A 22,967-nucleotide genomic window follows, 5' to 3' on the forward strand; every position below is an offset into this window, starting at 1 on the left:
GTGATGCTCTGTATTCTTGGTGCTTTGTGGGGGGGGGGGGGGGGACAACAGTGGGAGAGCTATAATTAAAATACACAGAACAATAAATAATATATATTAAGATCCAAGTGGGCAGCCGTGTTGGTCTGAAGCAGTAGAACAAAGCAGGAATCAAGTGGAATCAAAGCAGGAATCTACCTAATCCCCTCGTCTGATGAAGTGTGCTTAAGAGAGTGCACGAAAACTTAACGTTCTGAATAAAAATTGGTTGGTCTTAAAGGTGCCACTTGATTCCTGCTTTGTTGTAATGTATATTAAGGTATACATACATATATATCAAAGGTTGGCAAAAATTAACCATAACTAACATTAACTCATGGAATTGTTGTCAGACTATGGGTTCTGCCCAGTAAGATTTTCTTTCACTTAATCTTGCTCAATGTCTTTTCTTACCACATCTTCAGTCCCTTTTGGCTTTTTTCCCCATTCAGATTTTGTTTATGTAGGGTTGCCAATCCCCAGGCAGGCAACCCTACATTTGAGCATTAAAATATATGGAAGTTTTTTAATGTTTACCATCACAGTAGTTGTTTAACTTTTTTTGCCTGTCCCTTTTACTGTGATCCCTTTTTCTCGTTACAATCCCCAGGCAGGGGCAGCAGATCCCCCGGTTTGGAGGCCCTCCCCCCGCTTCAGGGTCATCAGAAAGTGGGCTGAAGGGAGGGAAATGTCTGCTGGGCACTCCCATTATTCCCTATGGAGACTTATTCCCATAGGAAGTAATGGAGAATTAATCTAAGGCTATCTGGGGCTCTGGGGGCCTGTTTTTTGAGGTAGAAGCACCAGATTTTCAGTATAGCATCCAGTGCCTCTCCCTGAAATACCCCCCAAGTTTCAAAAAGATTGGACCGCAATTCTATGAGCCCCCAAAGAAGGTGCCCCTATCCTTCATTATTTCCTATGGAAGGAAGGCATTTAAAAGGTGTGTGGTCCCTTTCAGTGTGATGGCCAGAACTCCCTTTGGAGTTCAATTATGCTTGTCACAACCTTGATCCTGGCTCCACCCCCAATGTCTCCTGGCCCCACCCCCAAAGTTTCCAGATATTTCTTGAATTGTACTTGGCAACCCTATGTTTATGCAGGTCCCATGATCCCTAGCACAGCCTTGGGGTGGTCACGGTGGACCCTTTCCTCCCTTTTCACCAGTGGAAAAGTTGGTTGGATCCAGTTCTTATTCTTTAGTAATCATACAAACTTATGATTACCCTTATTATCTTTTCTATGTTTTCATCAAAACAACCGCCCTGTGAGGCAAGTAAGGCTCAGAGGAAAAGCGATCCAAGGTCACCCAGTGAGCATTCATGACGGAGTGGAAATCTGAATATCGGTCCCCTACATCGTAGGCTGATGCTCTAACCCAGGGGTGACCAAACTTGCTTAATGTAAGAGCCACATAGAATAAATGTCAGATGTTTGAGAGTTACAAGATGGATGGACGGAAGGAAAATAGAGGGAGAGGAGAGGCGGAAAAAAAGCAACTTTAACTTTAAATGCATTCTCCAAGCCGCTGGCTGGCTTGGCTTGGAGAAGTGATTTAAAGAGAGAAATGCCTTCTCCTAGCCAGCTGATGGAGTGGTGAGGGCTTTGAGATAATATGTGTGAAAGAGCCATATGTGGCTCCCGAGCCACAGTTTGGCCACCTCTGCTCTAACCACTGTAGTTGCCTGCTGGCTGGCTTTCATTGAGGGCACCATTCAAGGCAGTGGGGTGGGACATTCAGCGGCACAGATACAGAAGAGCTGTAATGGGCTGGACCAAATGCACCATCTCAGCATAACCCTTTCCTGCTTACAAAGGGTTAGGAGATCCATGTGGGCAATTAAGTCATGCCACTTTGCACAGAAGAACAGACTCTGTGTGCTTGATATGCCACTCCAGTGCCTTCAATGGAGCCCATGGTACCCTTGGATTGCCTGCCTCCTAGTAGAGCTTCACCTTTGATTTTATCAGCAGCTCCCCAATGAGCACAGCAGGGCCAGTTCCAGATTTTGGTGGGCCCTGGGCAGAGTTCCCCAGGGAACCTCTCTCCTCCTCTACCCACCATCAGGCACCCATGCCCTCCCACTCACCTGCTTGTGTGTCCTTCCCTTATCTACTCGCAAGTCTTCCCACTGTCCATACTTACAGCTACGTGGAGACCTTTGCCCAGCAGCACTGGGCAGCATGTGTACCAAGGAGCATGGGTGGTTGAGTGCCAGCAAGTAAGTAAGTGCAAGGGGTGCTGGCAGAAACCCCGTGTCCCACCAGCTGCCCCTCTTCAAGGTGTCCTAATGCTAGTCCTGGGCTCACAGAGTGCTGTTGTTATTGCTTCTGATCTGCTTTTTTATGTTCTTAACCAATTTCACTGGTAAGCTTTAGGTTTCGTAAGCAGGAATCATATCAGTTTTCTAGGAAGAACTGGTTTTTGGAAGCCAACCCTGACAACATATTGGTTGAAAGGACCAGGAGAGAGAGGGTGTGTTAAGTACTGTCAAGTTTCTTCTGACTCATGGCGACCATATGAATCAATAACCTTCCATATCTCCTCTCATTAACAGCCTTGCTCTGGTCCTGCAGACTAAGTCTTGCAAACTGAAAGCCATGACTTCCTTGATAAAATCAATCCATCTCACCTTGGCTCTTATCCTGAATCCAGTGGGCGAGAGCCAGTTTGGTGTAGCGGTTATGTGCGCGGATTCTTATCTGGGAGAACCGGGTTTGATTCCCCACTCCTCCACTTGCAGCTGCTGGAATGGCCTTGGGTCAGCCATAGCTTTCACAAGAGTTGTCCCTGAAAGGGCAGCTGCTGTGAGAACTCTCTCAGCCCCACCCACCTCACAGGGTGTCTGTTGTGGGGGAAGAAGATAAAGGAGATTGTAAGCCGCTCTGAGACTCTGACCGATTTCCCACTCACCTTACACCGCTCTCACGTTCCTCTTCTCAGCGGGGCTGCCCTGGGGCTGCAAGTAACGTCGGCATTTTCACGCGGCAAACAGAAACTGGTTTTTAGAGGTTTCTGTTTACCGCACGAAAACGCCGAAGTTACCTGCAGCCCCAGGGCAGATAGTGTGAAATCGGAAGGAAGCCCTGCTGAGAAGAGGAACGTGAGAGCGGCATAAGGTGAGTGGGAAATCGGTCTCTGATTCAGAGAGGATGGCAGGGTATAAATCTGCCTCCTTCTTCCTCTTTTACAGCCGCATTCCACTTTTCCTAGCACTATTGGTTTTTTTTCCAGTGACTCTTATAAGGTGACCAAAGCACAACAGCTTCAGTTTACTCATTTTAGTTTCTAGGGAGGGAGAATACATTTAAAATAAAGCCGCCCACTAGATCCAGGATAAGGTGCAGAAGATATATTCCCATACCTTCATGCCCATTTTAGTCCATCTGTGTTAGAACCAGTGTTCCCTGTAAGCTGTTATTTTTTTTTTTATTTTGTTATATTTGTATCCCGGCCTCCCCTGATGGGCTCAGTTAGCATAAGCTAGCTCACAGATTCTTAGCCTCTGGCTCACACATTTTTGTCTTAGCTCAGGAAGGATGACCCCAGAGTGCAATAATTGATGCAGTAGCCCACAACTTTAATGCCAGTAGCTCACAAAATATAATTTTTGCTCACAGGACTCTGCAGCTTAGAGGGAACATGAGTTAGAACGCTGCCGTTTAGATTTCTCCAAGACTCCAAATTCTCCAACCCTGGCCCTGCGCAAAACGTGATTTGCATTTTACATATCTCCAAAAAAACCCCACCAAATGTCACGTTTCCATCTTTGACGTGAGCATTGGGATTCTGTATTGCTGTTTCTCCCCATCTCCAGCAAGGGCCAGTATCAGAGACGCAGGAGCTTAGAGGAAGTGTTTTTAAGCAGCTGTTCCCCATCTGCCGTTTATTGATTTCTAAGGAATGGAGGCCCCCAGGAGAGATGTTTTTATTTATTTATTACCCAAGAGGGCCTACCAGATGTCTCTGTCAGGTGCCCGAACTCTCATCTTGATGAACACTTAGCTGGATTAATTGATGGCAATTAGGTGCGAAGGCGCAATAGCCAGTGCCCTCCTATTTTTAGCTTTGGCAGCCCTGTCGACATTGAATGACCTTGGGAATAAACTTCAGAAGGCTTGCTTTCTAGGGTAGGGGCAGTGATGTGTCAGACCTGGCTTGGAACGATCAGAACCATCGTCATTGCCGTAGAGAAGATTTGGAATTTCTCACTCCTGCTGTTTTGATACTTCCATTTTGCTTTTCCTCTTTAATTGGGTTTATTTATTTATTTATTTATTTATTTATATTGGGATTTATACCCCGCCCTTCGCACCGAAGTGTCTCACCGAAGTGTCTCAGGGCGGTTGTACACCATTGCTGTGTTGATTACTCTGCCAACAGAGGTAAGGCTATCTGACCCCACAGCTAGTCAGATATTGAACAGTCCTGCATATGAGCTATCACGGGGGGGGGGCAACCTGTGGCTCTTTCACACATATTGTGCGGCTCTTGAAGCCCCCACCACCCCATCAGCCAGCTTGGAGAAGGCATTTGTCTCTTTAAATCATTTCACCAAGCCAGCCAGCAGCTTTGAGAAGGCATTTGAAGTTAAAGTTGCTTTCTTTCAACCTCCACCTCCCTTCCATCTGTATGCTTCCCTTCCTTCCTTCTGGCTCTTAAACATCTGATGTTCATGTCTTGCAACTCTCAAACATATGGCATTTATTTTATGCGGCTCTTACGATAAGCAAGTTTGGCCACCCCTGAGCTATCAAATAGTATATCAAATACAGGAAGTCACACTGAACCAGTGTGGTAGTGGTTAAGAGTGTTGTGATTGTGACTAGTATCTGGGACACCTAGGTTAAATTCCCACTTGTGCTGTAGAAGCTCGCCAGGTACCCTTTGGCCAGTCATACACTCTCAGCCTAACCTACCTCACATGGTTGTTGTGCGGATAACATAGAGGAAAGGAGCATGATGTAAACCACCTTGGGTCCCCACTAGGGAGAGAGACGGAGGTATAAATGAATTAAATAAATACACATACAGATATTCAGGGAAGAGCTGGTTTCAGAATTCATGAAAGCAAGGAAATCCAGTCTTCAATAGAGATGAAAAAGGGATGATGGAATATACAAATCATTATTATTTTAATGTTGGGTGCTTTAGACAGGATGTCGGCTGCTGTCTGGAGCTGGCAATCAAAGATCCTCGAGGGTCCAACTCTGTTTTTCTGCGTCTGTGCTAAGGACTACTGTTTTTCTGTGCCAGCCGTCAGGAGAGGCTGTGAATGACAACTGAGGCTGCAAATGAACCTGACATCAATCACACAGCCACGATTGTTTCCTTTTCCAAAAACATTAATATTCTTTTCATTGAGAAATATTTTTATACCTGTTGGCCCCAGATGGTCAAGATCACAGATGTGTTTGAAACCCTACCGAATAGAAAACCTCTCTTTTTTTTTGTTTCCAGGTTTGAAGGGCCTTGGAGAAACATCAAAAAGTAAGAAAAATATCTCCAAATATATGCAGGGTTTAAGCTTTCCTTTGTACCAACACGACCAGCCTGCCTCCTGACTTCTAAAAGAAGCAGAAATGTTTCACCCAGCCTGCTAGCTTAATCCTTCTTGTCTGAAAATAAAAGATTAGGTGCTGTGATTTAGCCCATGCGTCTGGAATACCCAGGATAAAATTACGAACTTGGGCAACTGGTCCTCATGTTTCTATATGAGCACTTTGGCCTCTTTGTCTGATGTAGAGAGCTTTGACTTTCAGTCGCTATGCCCTAAAAATCATGTCAGTCTCTAAGAAGAAGAAAAGTTGGTTTTTATACCTTGCTTTTCTCTACCCTAAGAGCCTCGTGGCGCAGAGTGCTAAAGCTGCAGTACTGCAATTCTAAGCTCTGCTCACAACCTGAGTTGTGAGCCAGTTTGGTGTAGTGGTGAAGTGTGCGGTCTCTTATCTGTGAGAACCGGGTTTTATTCCCCACTCCTCCACTTGCACCAGCTGGAATGGCCTTGGGTCAGCCATAGCTCTGACAGAGGTTGTCCTTGAAAGGGCAGCTGCTGTGAGAGCCCTCTCCAGCCCCACCCACCTCACAGGGTGTCTGTTGTGGGGGAGGAAGGTAAAGGAGATTGTGAGCCGCTCTGAGACTCTTTGGAGTGGAGGGCGGGATATAAATCCAATATCATCTTCTTCTTGAGTTCAATCCCCAGCGGAAGCTCGGTTTTCAGGTAGCTGGCTCGAGGTTGACTCAACCTTCCATCCTTCCGAGGTCAGTAAAATGAGCACCCAGCTTGCTGGGGGGAAGGTATAGGTGACTGGGGAAGGCAATGGCAAACCACCCCGTAAAAAGTCTGCCATGAAAGCGTTGTGAAAGCAACATCATCCCAGAGTCGGAAACGACTGGTGCTTGCACAGGGGACCTTTCCTTTCCCTTTTCTACCCTAGGCCAACAATCACCTTCTCTTCCTTTTCCCTCAACAGGCACTTTGTGAGGCAGGTGGGGCTGAGAGAGTTCTGAGAGAACTGGGACTGGCCCCAGATCTCCCAGCAGGATTAGTGTGGAGGAGGAAGAAGAAGAAGAGCTGGTTTTTATACCTTGGTTTTCTCTACCTTCATGAGTTTCAAAGCAGCTTACAATCTCCTTTCCCTTCCTCTCTCCACAACAGGCATCTTGTCAGGCAGGTGGGGCTGAGAGAGCTGTAAATGGCCTAAGATCACCCAACAGGCTTCAGGTAGAGAAAGAAGGGCTGCTTTTATACACCACTTTTATGTATCTGAAAGAGTCTTAAAGCGCTTACAATAGCCTTTCCTTCCTCTTCCCACAACAAGCACCTTGTGAGGCAGGTGGGGCTGAGAGAGTTCTGAGAGAACTGTGACAAGGTCACCCAACAGGCTCCAGGTTTCCCATAGGGCATAGGAGAATTGATCCATGGGTATCTGGGGGTGGTGGTCTGTTTTTGAGGTAGAGGCACCAAATTTTCAGCATAGCATCCAGTGCCTTTCCTCAAAACACCTTCCATGTTTCAGAAAGATTGGACCTGGGGATCAAATTCTATGAGCCCCAAAAGAAGGTGCCCCTATCCTTCATTATTTCCAATGGAGGGAAGGCATTTCAAAGGTGTGTGGTCCCTTTAAATGTGATGGCCAGAACTCCCTTCAGAGTTCAATTATGCTTGTCACAACCTTGCTCCTGGCTCCACCCCCAATGTCTCCTGGCTCCACCCTCAAAGTCCCCAGATGTTTCTTGAAGCGGACTTGGCAACCCTATTCCCAAGGTACCTACAGGCTCAGAAAGGCTGGGGACCCCTGCGTTGTCATGTTCTTGCTGCTTAAGCAGGTCCTGTGTGGTCAGTGTTTCCTGGGTCCGGAAAAGCTGAAGATCATGAATCTAGACAATATTAATCTTAGTGGACTGACAGTCTGGCTTGCTATAAGGCAATCCCCCCTGTCTAGCATCTCCTAGATAGAAGGCAAACTCAGAAGAGACGGCAGGAAATCAGGGTGGTCTGTACTAAAGTGGGGACTACTAAGAACATAATAGAAGCCATGTTGGATCAGGCCAAAAATTTTGGAAGTCTTTCCGTTCTCCATTATAACCTATGGGATTCATTGGAATGGGTTAGGGTTAGGGTTAGAGTTCAGGACACACTTATGTTCAGGTGAAAATTGGGGTTTGGTTTAGGGTTGGGTAAGATGTATTTTTGATATCACACTGAATGGTATACTCTTGATGGGGAAAATTTTTGGATGTTTTTCCATTCTCCATTAAAACCTATGGGAATCATTACAGTGAAAGGCAGCCCACGGCTAGGGGGTTGGAGTGTCTCCTGTGCTCCGAAGGACCGAAGCAATAAAACGGTCTCCAATAATCCGGCGTTTTAAGGGTTAAGTAACCCTGAAGGGTAACTTAACCCTTAAAACGTTGGATTTCAGGAGAAAATTGGAATCCACTGCTGGGCGCATTTTTGGCACTCCCGGGAAAGGCAGCCCGTCCCTGTGGGCGTGAGGGCCCTTCTGCGACGCCCACGACCGAAGGAATGCAACGGTCTGCAAAAATCTGTCATGTTCTGGGTTGAGTAATCCTGAAAGTTTATCTTCCTGAGAGGTATACTGTCGATAGGGAAAATTTTTGGAAGCCTTTCCGTTCTCCATTATAGCCTATGGGATTCATTGGAATGGGTTAGGGTTAGAGTGAAAATTGGGGTTTGGTTTAGGGTTGGGTAAGATGTATTTTTGATATCACACTGAATGGTATACTCTTGATGGGGAAAATTTTTGGATGTTTTTCCATTCTCCATTAAAACCTATGGGAATCATTACAGTGAAAGGCATAAGAACATAAGAGAAGCCATGTTGGATCAGGCCAACGGCCCATCAAGTCCAACACTCTGTGTCACACAGTGGCAAAAAATTTTATATACACACATACACTGTGGCTAATAGCCACTGATGGACCTGTGCTCCATATATTTATCTAAACCCTTCTTGAAGGTGGCTATACTTGTGGCCGCCACCACCTCCTGTGGCAGTGAATTCCACATGTTGATCACCCTTTGGGTGAAGAAGTACTTCCTTTTATCCGTTTTAACCTTTCTGCTCAGCAATTTCATCGAATGCCCACAAGTTCTTGTATTGTGAGAAAGGGAGAAAAGTACTTTTTTCTCTACTTTCTCCATCCCATGCATTATCTTGTAACCTCTATCATGTCACCCCGCAGTCGATGTTTCTCCAAGCTAAAGAGCCCCAAGCGTTTCAACCTTTCCTCATAGGGAAAGTGCTCCAGCCCTTTAATCATTCTAGTTGCCCTTCTCTGGACTTTCTCCAATGCTATAATATCCTTTTTGAGGTGCGGCGACCAGAACTGCACACAGTACTCCAAATGAGACTGCACCATTGATTTATACAGGGGCATTATGATACTGGCTGATTTGTTTTCAATTCCCTTCCTAATAATTCCCAGCATGGCGTTGGCCTTTTTTATTGCAGACGCACGCTGTCTTGACATTTTCAGTGAGTTATCTACCACGACCCCAAGATCTCTCTCTTGGTCAGTCTCTGCCAGTTCACACCCCATCAACTTGTATTTGTAGCTGGGATTCTTGGCCCCAATGTGCATTACTTTGCACTTGGCCACATTGAACCGCATCTGCCACGTTGACACCCACTCACCCAGCCTCAACAGATCCCTTTGGAGTTCCTCACAATCCTCTCTGGTTCTCACCACCCTGAACAATTTAGTGTCATCCGCAAACTTGGCCACTTCACTGCTCACTCCCAACTCTAAATCATTTATGAACAAGTTAAAGAGGATGGGACCCAGTACCGAGCCCTGCGGCACCCCACTGCTTACCGTCCTCCACTGCGAAGACTGCCCATTTATACTCACTCTCTGCTTCCTATTACTCAGCCAGTTTTTGATCCACAAGAGGACCTGTCCTTTTACTCCATGACTCTCGAGTTTTCTAAGGAGCCTTTGATGAGGAACTTTATCAAAAGTTTCTGGAAGTCAAGGTAAGCAACATCTATCGGGTCGCCTTTGTCCACATGTTTGTTCACCCCCTCAAAGAAATGTAACAGGTTAGTGAGGCAAGATCTTCCCTTGCAGAACCCATGCTGAGTCTTCCTCAATAGGGGCAAGCCCACGGCAGGATTACTCAACCCAGGATTACTCAACCCAGAACATGACAGAACCCAGAACATGACAGAATTTTGCAGACCGTCGTATTCCTTCGGTCGTGGGCGTCGCAGAAGGGCCCTCACGTGAGCAGGGACGGGCTGCCTTTCCCGGGAGTGCCAAAAATGCGCCCAGCAGTGGATTCCAATTTTCTCCTGAAATCCAACGTTTTAAGGGTTAAGTTACCCGTCAGGGTTACTTAACCCTTAAAACGCCGGATTATTGGAGACAGTTTTATTGCTTCGGTCCTTCGGAGCACAGGAGACACTCCATCCCCGAAGCCGTGGGCTGCCTTTCACTGTAATGATTCCCATAGCTTTAAAGGAGAATGGAAAAACATCCAACATTTTCCCCATCAAGAGTATACCATTCAGTGTGATATCAAAAATACATCTTACCCAACCCTAAACCCAACCCCAATTTTCACCCGAACATAAGTGTGTCCTGAACTCTAACCCTAACCCTAACCCATTCCAATGAATCCCATAGGCTATAATGGAGAACGGAAAGACTTCCAAAATTTTTCCCTATCGACAGTATACCTCTCAGGAAGATAAACTTTTGGGATTACACAACCCAGAACATGACAGAATTTTGCAGACCGTCGCATTCCTTCGGTCGTCGGCGTCGCAGAAGGGCCCTCACGCCCGCAGGGACGGGCTGCCTTTCCCGGGAGTACCAAAAATGTGCCCAGCAGTGGATTCCAATTTTCTCCTGAAATCCAATGTTTTAAGGGTTAAGTTACCCTTCAGGGTTACTTAACCCTTAAAACGCCGGATTATTGGAGACCGTTTTATTCCTTCGGTCCTTCGGAGCACAGGAGGCACTCCATCCCATAGGCTATAATGGAGAACGGAAAGACTTCCAAAATTTTTCCCTATCGACAGTATACCTCTCAGGAAGATAACCTTTCAGGATTACTCAACCCAGAACATGACAGAATTTTGCAGACCGTCGCATTCCTTCGGTCGTGGGCGTCGCAGAAGGGCCCTCATGCCCGCAGGGATGGGCTGCCTTTCCCGGGAGTGCCAAAAATGCGCCCAGCAGTGGATTCCAATTTTCTCCTGAAATCCAACGTTTTAAGGGTTAAGTTACCCTTCAGGGTTACTTAACCCTTAAAACGCCGGATTCTTGGAGACCGTTTTATTGCTACGGTCCTTCGGAGCACAGGAGACGCTCCATCCCCGTCGCCGTGGGCTGCCTTTCACTGTAATGATTCCCATAGGTTTTAATGGAGAATGGAAAAACATCCAAAATTTTTCCCCATCAAGAGTACACCATTCAGTGTGATATCAAAAATACATCTTACCCAACCCCAAACCAAACCCCAATTTTCACCCGAATAAAACGTGTCCTGAACTCTAACCCTAACCCTAACCCATTCCAATGAATCCCATAGGCTATAATGGAGAACGGAAAGACTTCCAAAGTTTTCCCTATCGACAGTATACCTCTCAGGAAGATAAACTTTCAGGATTACTCAACCCAGAACATGACAGATTTTTGCAGACCGTTGCATTCCTTCGGTCGTGGGCGTCGCAGAAGGGCCCTCACGCCCGCAGGGACGGGCTGCCTTTCCCAGGAGTGCCAAAAATGCGCCCAGCAGTGGATTCCAATTTTCTCCTGAAATCCAACGTTTTAAGGGTTAAGTTTCCCTTCAGGGTTACTTAACCCTTAAAACGCCGGATTATTGGAGACCGTTTTATTGCTTCGGTCCTTCGGAGCACAGGAGGCACTCCATCCCAAAGCCTATAATGGAGAACGGAAAGACTTCCAAAATTTTTCCCTATCGACAGTATACCGCTCAGGAAGATAAACTTTCAGGATTACTCAACCCAGAACATGACAGAATTTTGCAGACCGTCGCATTCCTTCGGTCGTGGGCGTCGCAGAAGGGCCCTCACACCAGCAGGGACGGGCTGCCTTTCCCGGAGTACCAAAAATGCGCCCAGCAGTGGATTCCAATTTTCTCCTGAAATCCAACGTTTTAAGGGTTGTTACCCTTCAGGGTTACTTAACCCTTAAAACGCCGGATTATTGGAGACCGTTTTATTGCTTCGGTCCTTCGGAGCACAGGAGACACTCCATCCCCGTAGCCGTGGGCTGCCTTTCACTGTAATGATTCCCATAGGTTTTAATGGAGAATGGAAAAACATCCAAAATTTTTCCCCATCAAGAGTATACCATTCAGTGTGATATCAAACATACATCGTACCCAACCCTAAACCAAACCCCAATTTTCACCCGAACATAAGTGTGTCCTGAACTCTAACCCTAACCCATTCCAATGATTCCCATAGGCTATAATGGAGAACGGAAAGACTTCCAAAATTTTTCCCTATCGACAGTATACCTCTCAGGAAGATAAACTTTCAGGATTACTCAACCCAGAACATGACAGAATTTTACAGACCGTCGCATTCCTTCGGTCGTGGGCGACGCAAAAGGGTCCTCACGCCCGCAGGGACGGGCTGCCTTTCCCGGGAGTGCCAAAAATGCACCCAGCAGTGGATTCCAATTTTCTCCTGAACTCCAACGTTTTAAGGGTTATGTTGCCCTTCAGGTATACTTAACGCTTAAAACGCCGGATTATTGGAGACCGTTTTATTGCTTCGGTCCTTCGGATCACAGGAGGTACTCCAACCCCGTACCCGTGGGCTGCCTTTCACTGTAATGATTCCCATAGGTTTTAATGGAGAATGGAAAAACATCCAAAATTTTTTACCATCAAGAGTATACCATTCAGTGTGATATCAAAAATACATCTTACCCAACCCTAAACCAAACCCCAATTTTCACCCGAACATAAGTGTGTCCTGAACTCTAACCCTAACCCTAACCCTTACCATATGGGCCCATTCATTCTAATGAATCTCATAGGCTATAATGGAGAATGGAAAAACATCCAAAATTTTTCGCCATCAATACTGTACCATTCAGTGTGATATTAAAAATACATCTTACCCAACCCTAAACCCAACCCCAATGTTCACCCACACATAAGTGTGTTCTGAACTCTAACCCTAACCCTAATGCTTACCATATGTGCCCATACATTCTAATGAATCTCATAGGCTATAATGGAGAATGGAAAAACATCCAAAATTTTTCCCCATCAAGAGTGTACCATTCAGTGTGATATTAAAAATACATCTTACCCAACCGTAAACCCAACCCCAATATTCACCCGAACATAAGTGTGTTCTGAACTCTAACCCTAACCCTAACCCTTACCATATGGGCCCATTCATTCTAATGAATCTCATAGGCTATAATGGAGAATGGAAAAACATCCAAAAATTTTTCCCATCAAGAGTATACCATTCAGTGTGATATTAAAAATACATCTTACCCAACCCTAAACCCAACCCCAATATTCACCCAAACATAAGTGTGTCCTGAACTCTAACCCTAACCCTAACCCTAACCATTACCATATGGGCCCATTCATTCTAATGAATCTCATAGGCTATAATGGAGAATGGAAAAACATCCAAAATTTTTCGCCATCAATACTGTACCATTCAGTGTGATATTAAAAATACATCTTACCCAACCCTAAACCAAACCCCAATATTCACCCGAACATAAGTGTGTCCTGAACTCTAACCCTAACCCTAACCCTATGGGACCATTCACTGTAATGAATCACATAGGATATAATGGAGAATGGAAAAACATCCAAATTTTTTTCCCATCAAGAGTATACCATTCAGTGTGATATTAAAAATACATCTTACCCAACCCTAAACCGAACCCCAATATTCACCCGAACATAAGTGTGTTCTTAACTCGAACCCTAACCCTAACCCTATGGGACCATTCACTGTAATGAATCTCATAGGATATAATGGAGAATGGAAAAACATCCAAAAATTTTTCCCATCAAGAGTATACCATTCAGTGTGATATTAAAAATACATCTTACCCAACCCTAAACCCAACCCCAATATTCACCCAAAAATAAATGTGTCCTCAACTCTAACCCTAACCCTAACCCTTACCATATGGGCCCATTCATTCTAATGAATCTCATAGGCTATAATGGAGAATGGAAAAACATCCAAAAAATTTTCCCATCAAGAGTGTAGCATTCAGTGTGATATTAAAAATACATCTTACCCAACCCTAAACCCAAACCCAATATTCACCCAAACATAAGTGTGTTCTGAACTCTAACCCTAACCCTAACCCTTACCATATGGGCCCATTCATTCTAATGAATCTCGTAGGCTATAATGGAGAATGGAAAAACATCCAAAATTTTTCGCCATCAAGAGTGTACCATTCAGTGTGATATTAAAAATACATCTTATCCAACCCTAAACCCAACCCCAATATTCACCCAAACATAAGTGTGTTCTGAACTCTAACCCTAACCCTAACCCTTACCATATGGGCCCATTCATTCTAATGAATCTCATAGGCTATAATGGAGAATGGAAAAACATCCAAAAAATTTTCCCATAAAGAGTGTGCCATTAAGTGTGATATTAAAAATACATCTTACCCAACCCTAAACCCAAACCCAATATTCACCCAAACATAAGTGTGTTCTGAACTCTAACCCTAACCCTAACCCTTACCATATGGGCCCATTCATTCTAATGAATCTCGTAGGCTATAATGGAGAATGGAAAAACATCCAAAATTTTTCGCCATCAAGAGTGTACCATTCAGTGTGATATTAAAAATACATCTTATCCAACCCTAAACCCAACCCCAATATTCACCCAAACATAAGTGTGTTCTGAACTCTAACCCTAACCCTAACCCTTACCATATGGGCCCATTCATTCTAATGAATCTCATAGGCTATAATGGAGAATGGAAAAACATCCAAAATTTTTCGCCATCAATAGTGTAGCATTCAGTGTGATATTAAAAATACATCTTACCCAACCCTAAACCAAAGCCCAATATTCACCCGAACATAAGTGTGTCCTGAACTCTAACCCTAACCCTAACCCATTCCAATGAATCCCATAGGCTATAATGGAGAACGGAAAGACTTCCAAAAATTTTCCCTATCGACAGTATACCTCTCAGGAAGATAAACTTTCAGTATTACTCAACCCAGAACATGACAGAATTTTGCAGACCGTCGCATTCCTTCGGTCGTGGGCATCGCAGAAGGGCCCTCACGCCCGCAGGGACGGGCTGCCTTTCCCGGGAGTGCCAAAAATGCGCCCAGCAGTGGATTCCAATTTTCTCCTGAAATCCAACGTTTTAAGGGTTAAGTTACCCTTCAGGGTTACTTAACCCTTAAAACGCGGGATTATTGGAGACCGTTCTATTGCTTCGGTCCTTCGGGGCACAGGAGACACTCCAACCCCGTAGCCGTGGGCTGCCTTTCACTGTAATGATTCCCATAGGTTTTAATGGAGAATGGAAAAACATCCAAAATTTTTTCCCATCAAGAGTATACCATTCACTGTGATATTAAAAATACATCTTACCCAACCCTAAACCCAACCCCAATATTCACCCAAACATAAGTGTGTCCTGAACTCTAACCCTAACCCTAACCCTTACTATATGGGCCCATTCATTCTAATGAATCTCATAGGCTATAATGGAGAATGGAAAAACATCCAAATTTTTTCACCATAATAGTGTATCATTCAGTGTGATATTAAAAATACATCTTACCCAACCCTAAACCCAACCCCAATGTTCACCCACACATAAGTGTGTTCTGAACTCTAAACCTAACCCTAACCCTTACCATATGGGCCCATTCATTCTAATGAATCTCATAGGCTATAATGGAGAATGGAAAAACATCCAAAATTTTTCCCCATCAAGAGTGTACCATTCAGTGTGATATTAAAAATACATCTTACCCAACCCTATACCAAACCCCAATATTCACCCGAACATAAGTGTGTCCTGAACTCTAACCCTAACCCTAACCCTATGGGACCATTCACTGTAATGAATCACATAGGATATAATGGAGAATGGAAAAACATCCAAATTTTTTTCCCATCAAGAGTATACCATTCAGTGTGATATTAAAAATACATCTTACCCAACCCTAAACCCAACCCCAATATTCACCCAAACATAAATGTGTCCTCAACTCTAACCCTAACCCTAACCCTTACCATATGGGCCCATTCATTCTAATGAATCTCATAGGCTATAATGGAGAATGGAAAAACATCCAAAAATTTTTCCCATCAAGAGTATACCATTCAGTGTGATATTAAAAATACATCTTACCCAACCCTAAACCCAACCCCAGTATTCAACCAAACACAAGTGTGTCCTGAACTCTAACCCTAACCCTAACCCTTAACATATGGGCCCATTCATTCTAATGAATCTCATAGGCTATAATGGAGAATGGAAAAACATCCAAAATTTTTCCCCATCAAGAGTGTACCATTCAGTGTGATATTAAAAATACATCTTACCCAACCCTAAACCAAACCCCAATATTCACCCGAACATAAGTGTGTCCTGAACTCTAACCCTAACCCTAACCCTATGGGACCATTCACTGTAATGAATCACATAGGATATAATGGAGAATGGAAAAACATCCAAATTTTTTTCCCATCAAGAGTATACCATTCAGTGTGATATTAAAAATACATCTTACCCAACCCTAAACCCAACCCCAATATTCACCCAAACATAAATGTGTCCTCAACTCTAACCCTAACCCTAACCCTTACCATATGGGCCCATTCATTCTAATGAATCTCATAGGCTATAATGGAGAATGGAAAAACATCCAAAATTTTTCACCATCAATAGTGTACCATTCAGTGTGATATTAAAAATACATCTTACCCAACCCTAAACCCAACCCCAATGTTCACCCACACATAAGTGTGTTCTGAACTCTAAACCTAACCCTAACCCTTACCATATGGGCCCATTCATTCTAATGAATCTCATAGGCTATAATGGAGAATGGAAAAACATCCAAAATTTTTCCCCATCAAGAGTGTACCATTCAGTGTGATATTAAAAATACATCTTACCCAACCGTAAACCCAACCCCAATATTCACCCAAACACAAGTGTGTCCTGAACTCTAACCCTAACCCTAACCCTTACCAAATGGGCCCATTCATTCTAATGAATCTCATAGGCTATAATGGAGAATGGAAAAACATCCAAAAAATTTTCCCATCAAGAGTATACCATTCAGTGTGATATTAGAAATACATCTTACGCAACCCTAAACCCAACCCCAATATTCACCCAAACATAAGTGTGTCCTGATCTGTAAGCCTAAGCCTAACCCTTACCATATGGGCCCATTCATTCTAATGAATCTCATAGGCTATAATGGAGAATGGAAAAACATCCAATATTTTTCGCCATCAATAGTGTAGCATTCAGTGTGATATTAAAAATACATCTTACCCAACCCTAAACCAAAGCCCAATATTCACCCGAACATAAGTGTGTCCTGAACTCTAACCCTAACCCTAACCCTTACCATATAGGCCCATTCATTGTAATGAATCTCATAGGCTATAATGGAGAATGGAAAAACATCCAAAATTTTTCCCCATCAAGAGTGTACCATTCAGTGTGATATTAAAAATACATCTTACCCAACCCTAAACCCAACCCCAATATTCACTTAAACATAAGTGTGTCCTGAACTCTAACCCTAACCCTAACCCTTACCATATGGGCCCATTCATTCTAATGAATCTCATAGGCTATAATGGAGAATGGAAAAACATCCAAAATTTTTCGCCATCAAGAGTGTAGCATTCAGTGTGATATTAAAAATACATCTTACCCAACCCTAAACCAAAGCCCAATATTCACCCGAACATAAGTGTGTCCTGAACTCTAACCCTAACCCTAACCCTTACCATATGGGCCCATTCATTGTAATGAATCTCATAGGCTATAATGGAGAATGGAAAAACATCCAAAATTTTTCCCCATCAAGAGTGTACCATTCAGTGTGATATTAAAAATACATCTTACCCAACCCTAAACCCAACCCCAATATTCACTTAAACATAAGTGTGGCCTGAACTCTAACCCTAACCCTAACCCTTACCATATGGGCCGATTCATTCTAATGAATCTCATAGGCTATAATGGAGAATGGAAAAACATCCAAAATTTTTCGCCATCAAGAGTGTACCATTCAGTGTGATATTAAAAATACATCTTACCCAACCCTAAACCCAACCCCAACATTCACCCAAACATAAGTGTGTCCTGAACTCTAACCCTAACCCTAACCCTTACCATATGGGCCCATTTATTCTAATGAATCTCATAGGCTATAATGGAGAATGGAAAAACATCCAAAATTTTTCGCCATCAATAGTGTAGCATTCAGTGTGATATTAAAAATACATCTTATCCAACCCTAAACCCAACCCCAATATTCACCCAAACATAAGTGTGTCCTGAACTCTAACCCTAACCCTAACCCTTACCATATGGGCCCATTCATTCTAATGAATCTCATAGGCTATAATGGAGAATGGAAAAACATCCAAAATTTTTCGCCATCAATAGTTTAGCATTCAGTGTGATATTAAAAATACATCTTACCCAACCCTAAACCCAACCCCAATGTTCACCCACACATAAGTGTGTCCTGAACTCTAACCCTAACCCTAACCCATTCCAATGAATCCCATAGGCTATAATGGAGAACGGAAAGACTTCCAAAAATTTTCCCTATCGACAGTATACCTCTCAGGAAGATAACCTTTCAGGATTACTCAACCCAGAACATGACAGAATTTTGCAGACCGTCGCATTTCTTCGGTCGTGGGCGTCGCAGAAGGGCCCTCACGCCCGCAGGGACGGGCTGCCTTTCCCGGGAGTGCCAAAAATGCGCCCAGCAGTGGATTCCAATTTTCTCCTGAAATCCAACGTTTTAAGGGTTAAGTTACCCTTCAGGGTTACTTAACCCTTAAAACGCCGGATTATTGGAGACCGTTTTATTGCTTCGGTCCTTCGGAGCACAGGAGACACTCCATCCCCCTAGCCGTGGGCTGCCTTTCACTGTAATGATTCCCATAGGTTTTAATGGAGAATGGAAAAACATCCAAAAATTTTCCCCATCAAGAGTATACCATTCAGTGTGATATCAAAAATACATCTTACCCAACCCTAAACCAAACCTCAATTTTCACCCGAACATAAGTGTGTCCTGAACTCTAACCCTAACCCATTCCAATGAATCCCATAGGCTATAATGGAGAACGGAAAGACTTCCAAAAATTTTCCCTATCGACAGTATACCTCTCAGGAAGATAACCTTTCAGGATTACTCAACCCAGAACATGACAGAATTTTGCAGACCGTCGCATTCCTTCGGTCGTGGGCGTCGCAGAAGGGCCCTCACGCCCGCAGGGACGGGCTGCCTTTCCCGGGAGTGCCAAAAATGCGCCCAGCAGTGGATTCCAATTTTCTCATGAAATCCAACGTTTTAAGGGTTAAGTTACCCTTCAGGGTTACTTAACCCTTAAAACGCCGGATTATTGGAGACCGTTTTATTGCTTCGGTCCTTCGGAGCACAGGAGACACTCCATCCCCCTAGCCGTGGGCTGCCTTTCACTGTAATGATTCCCATAGGTTTTAATGGAGAATGGAAAAACATCCAAAAATTTTCCCCATCAAGAGTATACCATTCAGTGTGATATCAAAAATACATCTTACCCAACCCTAAACCAAACCCCAATTTTCACCCGAACATAAGTGTGTCCTGAACTCTAACCCTAACCCTAACCTACTCCAATGAATCCCATAGGCTATAATGGAGAACGGATAGACTTCCAAAAATTTTCCCTATCGACAGTATACCTCTCAGAAAGAAAACCTTTGAGGATTACTCAACCCAGAACATGACAGAATTTTGCAGACCGTCGCATTCCTTCGGTCGTGGGCGTCGCAGAAGGGCCCTCACGCCCGCAGGGACGGGCTGCCTTTCCCGGGAGTGCCAAAAATGCGCCCAGCAGTGGATTCCAATTTTCTCCTGAAATCCAAAGTTTTAAGGGTTAAGTTACCCTTCAGGGTTACTTAACCCTTAAAACGCCGTATTATTGGAGACCGTTTTATTGCTTCGGTCCTTCGGAGCACAGCAGACTCTCCATCCGCCTAGCCGTGGGCTGCCTTTCACTGTAATGATTCCCATAGGTTTTAATGGAGAATGGAAAAACATCCAAAAATTTTCCCCATCAAGAGTATACCATTCAGTGTGATATCAAAAATACATCTTACCCAACCCTAAACCAAACCCCAATTTTCACCCGAACATAAGTGTGTCCTGAACTCTAACCCTAACCCTAACCCATTCCAATGAATCCCATAGGCTATAATGGAGAACGGATAGACTTCCAAAAATTTTCCCTATCGACAGTATACCTCTCAGAAAGAAAACCTTTCAGGATTACTCAACCCAGAACATGACAGAATTTTGCAGACCGTGGCATTCCTACGGTCGTGGGCGTCGCAGAAGGGCCCTCACGCCCGCAGGGACGGGCTGCCTTTCCCGGGAGTGCCAAAAATGCGCCCAGCAGTGGATTCCAATTTTCTCCTGAAATCCAACGTTTTAAGGGTTAAGTTACCCTTCAGGGTCACTTAACCCTTAAAACGCCGGATTATTGGAGACCGTTTTATTGCTTCGGTCCTTCGGAGCACAGGAGACACTCCATCCCCCTAGCCGTGGGCTGCCTTTCACTGTAATGATTCCCATAGGTTTTAATGGAGAATGGAAAAACATCCAAAAATTTTCCCCATCAAGAGTATACCATTCAGTGTGATATCAAAAATACATCTTACCCAACCCTAAACCAAACCCCAATTTTCACCCGAACATAAGTGTGTCCTGAACTCTAACCCTAACCCTAACCTACTCCAATGAATCCCATAGGCTATAATGGAGAACGGATAGACTTCCAAAAATTTTCCCTATCGACAGTATACCTCTCAGAAAGAAAACCTTTCAGGATTACTCAACCCAGAACATGACAGAATTTTGCAGACCGTCGCATTCCTTCGGTCGTGGGCGTCGCAGAAGGGCCCTCACGCCCGCAGGGACGGGCTGCCTTTCCCGGGAGTGCCAAAAATGCGCCCAGCAGTGGATTCCAATTTTCTCCTGAAATCCAACGTTTTAAGGGTTAAGTTACCCTTCAGGTTTACTTAACCCTTAAAACGCCGGATTTTTGGAGACCGTTTTATTGCTTCGGTCCTTCGGAGCACAGGAGACACTCCATCGCCCTAGCCGTGGGCTGCCTTTCACTGTAATGATTCCCATAGGTTTTAATGGAGAATGGAAAAACATCCAAAAATTTTCCCCATCAAGAGTATACCATTCAGTGTGATATCAAAAATACATCTTACCCAACCCTAAACCAAACCCCAATTTTCACCCAAACATAAGTGTGTCCTGAACTCTAACCCTAACCCTAACCCTTACTATATGGGCCCATTCATTCTAATGAATCTCATAGGCTATAATGGAGAATGGAAAAACATCCAAAATTTTTCGCCATCAATAGTGTAGCATTCAGTGTGATATTAAAAATACATCTTACCCAACCCTAAACCAAAGCCCAATATTCACCCGAACATAAGTGTGTCCTGAACTCTAACCCTAACCCTAACCCATTCCAATGAATCCCATAGGCTATAATGGAGAACGGAAAGACTTCCAAAAATTTTCCCTATCGACAGTATACCTCTCAGGAAGATAAACTTTCAGTATTACTCAACCCAGAACATGACAGAATTTTGCAGACCGTCGCATTCCTTCGGTCGTGGGCATCGCAGAAGGGCCCTCACGCCCGCAGGGACGGGCTGCCTTTCCCGGGAGTGCCAAAAATGCGCCCAGCAGTGGATTCCAATTTTCTCCTGAAATCCAACGTTTTAAGGGTTAAGTTACCCTTCAGGGTTACTTAACCCTTAAAACGCGGGATTATTGGAGACCGTTCTATTGCTTCGGTCCTTCGGGGCACAGGAGACACTCCAACCCCGTAGCCGTGGGCTGCCTTTCACTGTAATGATTCCCATAGGTTTTAATGGAGAATGGAAAAACATCCAAAATTTTTTCCCATCAAGAGTATACCATTCACTGTGATATTAAAAATACATCTTACCCAACCCTAAACCCAACCCCAATATTCACCCAAACATAAGTGTGTCCTGAACTCTAACCCTAACCCTAACCCTTACTATATGGGCCCATTCATTCTAATGAATCTCATAGGCTATAATGGAGAATGGAAAAACATCCAAATTTTTTCACCATAATAGTGTATCATTCAGTGTGATATTAAAAATACATCTTACCCAACCCTAAACCCAACCCCAATGTTCACCCACACATAAGTGTGTTCTGAACTCTAAACCTAACCCTAACCCTTACCATATGGGCCCATTCATTCTAATGAATCTCATAGGCTATAATGGAGAATGGAAAAACATCCAAAATTTTTCCCCATCAAGAGTGTACCATTCAGTGTGATATTAAAAATACATCTTACCCAACCCTATACCAAACCCCAATATTCACCCGAACATAAGTGTGTCCTGAACTCTAACCCTAACCCTAACCCTATGGGACCATTCACTGTAATGAATCACATAGGATATAATGGAGAATGGAAAAACATCCAAATTTTTTTCCCATCAAGAGTATACCATTCAGTGTGATATTAAAAATACATCTTACCCAACCCTAAACCCAACCCCAATATTCACCCAAACATAAATGTGTCCTCAACTCTAACCCTAACCCTAACCCTTACCATATGGGCCCATTCATTCTAATGAATCTCATAGGCTATAATGGAGAATGGAAAAACATCCAAAAATTTTTCCCATCAAGAGTATACCATTCAGTGTGATATTAAAAATACATCTTACCCAACCCTAAACCCAACCCCAGTATTCAACCAAACACAAGTGTGTCCTGAACTCTAACCCTAACCCTAACCCTTAACATATGGGCCCATTCATTCTAATGAATCTCATAGGCTATAATGGAGAATGGAAAAACATCCAAAATTTTTCCCCATCAAGAGTGTACCATTCAGTGTGATATTAAAAATACATCTTACCCAACCCTAAACCAAACCCCAATATTCACCCGAACATAAGTGTGTCCTGAACTCTAACCCTAACCCTAACCCTATGGGACCATTCACTGTAATGAATCACATAGGATATAATGGAGAATGGAAAAACATCCAAATTTTTTTCCCATCAAGAGTATACCATTCAGTGTGATATTAAAAATACATCTTACCCAACCCTAAACCCAACCCCAATATTC

This window comes from Heteronotia binoei, chromosome 18 (genome assembly GCF_032191835.1).
Source record: "Heteronotia binoei isolate CCM8104 ecotype False Entrance Well chromosome 18, APGP_CSIRO_Hbin_v1, whole genome shotgun sequence".
NCBI lineage: Eukaryota > Metazoa > Chordata > Lepidosauria > Squamata > Gekkonidae > Heteronotia > Heteronotia binoei.